Below are 4,193 nucleotides of genomic sequence, written 5' to 3'. Positions count from 1 at the left end.
CAACAGAACTGAATCCCCATCACTCATCACGTCTCCCAAAATAGTGCGGTATTCGACGCCAGAGGCAAACAGATATCGGTGCGTTGAGAAATCCCTCAGCACCGACTTCTCCTCTTGCTCGGGCAACCCTCACCAGCTTTTGAGGCGGATCCCCAGAATATCACAGTCTCACTCCCCCATGCGTAAAGTGCCTTTCACCATCCCGGAAATTGATCCCATCCAAGGCATCCTCAGTGGCAGCGGAGTGTGCAATGAACTCATTCGCATCAAAGATGTAACGTGGAATCGGCCCCACTTTTTCCATGCGTTCTTTGACCATCTTCCAGTATTCCGCTTGCCCATCTGTAGTACCATCGCGCTTCATCCAGGCGCACATCGCCTTCACATCCATCTCGTCGAGTACTTCACACTGGTCCGCCCGGCTTTTACTTGCGTCTCCCATTCATCACAGTTGCCCACGTTTGGGGGTGACACCACAATCATTCCCCATCCGGTGCTAGACACAAAATATTTCGCTGGCGGTGTCCCTTTCTTTGTCACACAGTAGATAATATGCCCTTTCATCACACAATCCCCCAATCCCACAAAATTTCCTTGGATGCTCCTCTACCCACGTATCTTGTCACCGTCTTGATGGCCTTGTCACACACGTACGTCGTACTTCCACCAAAACTGTAGACAACCACTTGGAGTTTCTCAACATCGCAGTGCAGCAGCTGGTAGAGGAGGTACGAGCCGGCACCCATCGACTTCCCGATCCCGGGCGTCCCAATCAAGAGATGCTGCTTGGGCTTAAAGTCGGTCCCACCGTGAGTGCTGAACCATTCGGTTATATCGCCCTTGACGATCTGCCACGCTCGATCCACCTCACAGTTCACATGGCAGTCACAAGCGGATTTGTTCTCCTTCCATTTCCACGAGTACGGCCATTCCTTGTCGAGGTGCGCACCATCAGTCAGGGACGCGGCCATGCACCGCCCCGCTCCTTTTTCTCACCTCTCAAGTCTTGCGTGCCCGCACAAAGTAGCAAACAGAATCAGCGCGCACACAAACCCAATCATCCCCCTCACTTGCTAAACCAAATTATTCGCATGGAGTGGCACTTAAGCACACAGCACCAATAGCAGGCTGCATGGAATTTCCCTGCCGGCCCTGCAAAGCGACAACAACTCTACCGAATCAAAGTGGCAGCCCCTTGGTGCTGCACCACATTGCTGCACAGCGTCATTCTTTTCGATAGCGTCGTCAGCTTCCCTGTACGACCATGACTGTTCTGAATTCCCCTCATGCACCCCCATTCCCGTCCCCGTTTTATTTCGCTCCACGCCGTCCGGAAGTTCCACGACATGGCTCCAACTCGCATTGTAAACAGACTCGTACAATCCCTCCAGGTATATCGGTGCACTCGACTTCTTTGGGTTCCTCGCCTCCTCGGCGGCTGCATCCAAGAACCTTTTAGTGACTTCATGAACACCTGTTTTCACCTCCGCAGTAGCCACCAACCACTTCAGTAGATTGTCCACACCATTTTTTTAAAGCTTATTTACATCTTCTTCCAAACCCATTTCCTCCCGTACAGTCTTCTCCATCTCCGCATAAGCACCTAATGCCCGTACTTTTTTTTTTTCTTCTCTTACCAGTCGTAGTAACTACGCCTCAATTGTGCAGCTCTGGTAAGCGTACGAAGGAATTCAGCAGCAAGGATAACCTTACTCCGCGGGCAGCCACTATAGAATGGCTCCAACATCTGCCCTTCCGGCCCGTAAAACTAAGTAACAACTACTCATCGGGTTTGAAGCATGAACAGCAGGCGCTTGGCTTCCTCTCTAGTAAGAGTACTAGACCCTGGCACCACGTTGAGGTGGCCGGCTGAGCCAGGGGATGCCCGTACTTCGTTCAATACTCCCGCATCGCGGATATACCTCGTGGGATCACTAAAAAAATCCTCAGTAAGACATTCCGATTGGCGTGCAAAATGCCTTTGCCTTCCATTTCCAGCGTAAGAAAATCATTCAGCTTTATTTCATTGACGCGAACTCTTCCTCCAAACAACAAATCTCCGATCACAGCATATAAGTTAAATATTACTTGTTGTTGGTCCCGCCTTGCCTTTTCTCCTGCCTCACGTCTTTCTTCTGTCAGTACCTGAGTGAGTACTCCGTTCAATTTTCCCCTTGCAAGAGGAGTGACCGTATCCTTTTCTTCATAGTCCCTCCATTGCCCGAGAAAGAGCACACCCTCGTGATGAAGCCTATTAACAGCCTCCAATAGTATTTCCCTCTCATCCAGCTCTATTTTCAGCTCTCTGTATGACGACGATGCCGTTATTAAGCCCAATATTTCATTGTCGTTAATAAACATCGTGGGTCTCAACACAAACACCGAAATAGAGATGTTCTCATTGGTGTCAACAACGCCCCTGCCGCCAAAATAATTACGAATGAATTCATTCAGCTTCATTTCAGTGCTGCTAGTGCTTCCCTCCAGCAGAATGTCCTCTACGGTGCTGCTCATCGTCCACTGTGGTCGCTGCGCTTCCTCGTCTCTTGTGTGTGTCGCAGCGGGTTGATCTGTGTCACCTTCAGACGCCGGCCTCGCTCTCCTCTGACGATCTCCCTGCGGCACAGCAGACGCTTTATTTCCGGACATTGTTTCTCCTTGCTTTCTTAGTTGGATTGAGTTAAAGCTGAATACTAACCAGCAGTCAAAAGGAAGACTAGAATAAAATACGCACAGGAATGACTGACAGCCTCAGCACGAGAGTCACCTACAAGGTGTGAAATGCACACAAAATGCACAAGGACCGCCGCAACAACGGCAAGTGGGTGCCATTCACCCAGCACAGTGTTGGTGAGGGCAAACGATAACAACAACGTGGTGCGCACGGAGGGTTCGTCCACGCATACCGCTCGCCACGGTCCCGCATCCGTGTGGCACCGCCGTCCACCGCACACACTCCACAAAAGGACGTGGGCATATCGTCACTGACACGTACAAACCCACAAAAGTGGGAAGAGAATTCGGTACAGCAACGGCCAAACGCAGGGAACACAAATCATACACGCCACAACAGCGATGCATCACGGTAAGCTCCCACAGGGAAAATATATGTATATATGTATATTTTTTTTATCGAATTTTTTTGCAATTCGCTCAGTACAAAAGAACCATGACACTGCCTTCAATATTGCATTCGTCATTTACATCCCCAATGCATAGCACCACGGATATCGCCCCTCCATGGTGAAAACGAATGCTTCATTTTGTTGTGGTATCACCGCGCAGCCATTCGCCTGGATGGAAAAAAGAAGAAAATCAGGCGTCCGTCAACATGGAATGAGGAGGAACTCCACCGCAGTGTCCTCCACGACGCAAACACTCCGCGGCCAGTGCCCGGTGTCGTGTGCGGACTCCGCGAGGGGCTTTTTGGGCATGCCACTGTGCCACACGGAGTGCCCCCTCGGAACGCAACAGCAGACGCGTCCCTTCCGGTCGCACTGGTGTCAGTGGCAGATTCCACTGCCTCGCTGCGTGCCACTGGCGTCGGTTACGATGCTGCAGTGTGAGAGAGAGGGTGCCGACAGGAGCAGTGCTGGGCTGGGTGGGCAATGCCCTCCGCGGCAAGACACCCAGCGCGACTCCTGACCGCTGCACCCACGCACTTCCCTCCGCTACTCTCCCTCCACCCGGCAATCACACAGCCACCAGCACATTGTCCCCGAAATAACACACACGTAAAAGCGTCGCGGCATATCTCTCGAGAGAACAGAGTGGCAGCCACACGCTGCGGCCATCGTGCCGACAGGTGAGCCCTTGGACAACTTTGTTTTGGGGCCACACGCACACCACGCAGGGGTCACCCACAGCAACGCACAAAATTCCAATCAAAAACATTCACCCACCGTCACCGCAATCGCACAGGGAATGAGATCCACGGCGCACTCTCACTGCCTCTCTCTCTCCTTTCCATGGAAAAAAGCAGAAACCACAAGAAACCTCAGGCACCGTGAAAAAAAAAAAGCATCCGCCTGCAGCGAAATGTGTACACCGTGCGTTTCTGTGTGTCTGTCTGTGCCTACATATACGCAAAGAAAAAAAAGGCACAAAATTAAAGCAACACAAAACCCGCAAAAGACGCGCCAGAATCAAAAAATAATAATAATACTGAGAATTTTAATTATACAGCAGCCCAA

At 51.2% G+C, this 4,193-nt stretch overlaps 2 pseudogenes, besides 2 other annotated features; both read right to left on the bottom strand.

Moving 5' to 3' along the window:
* On the bottom strand, positions 1-1,618 carry Tc00.1047053503537.9 (annotated as a pseudogene; the record flags this gene model as incomplete).
* Positions 1-4,193: a sequence feature (areas not merged during assembly with more than two copies in the genome that could not be assigned to a particular haplotype).
* Positions 1,619-1,880: a mobile genetic element.
* On the bottom strand, positions 1,881-2,649 carry Tc00.1047053503537.18 (annotated as a pseudogene).

This window comes from Trypanosoma cruzi, genomic scaffold, assembly GCF_000209065.1.
Source record: "Trypanosoma cruzi strain CL Brener 1047053517163 genomic scaffold, whole genome shotgun sequence".
In the NCBI taxonomy this organism is placed as follows: Eukaryota; Euglenozoa; class Kinetoplastea; order Trypanosomatida; family Trypanosomatidae; genus Trypanosoma; species Trypanosoma cruzi.
The sequence above is the reverse complement of the archived record's forward strand: the minus strand, read 5'-3'. Positions and strand labels throughout refer to the sequence as shown.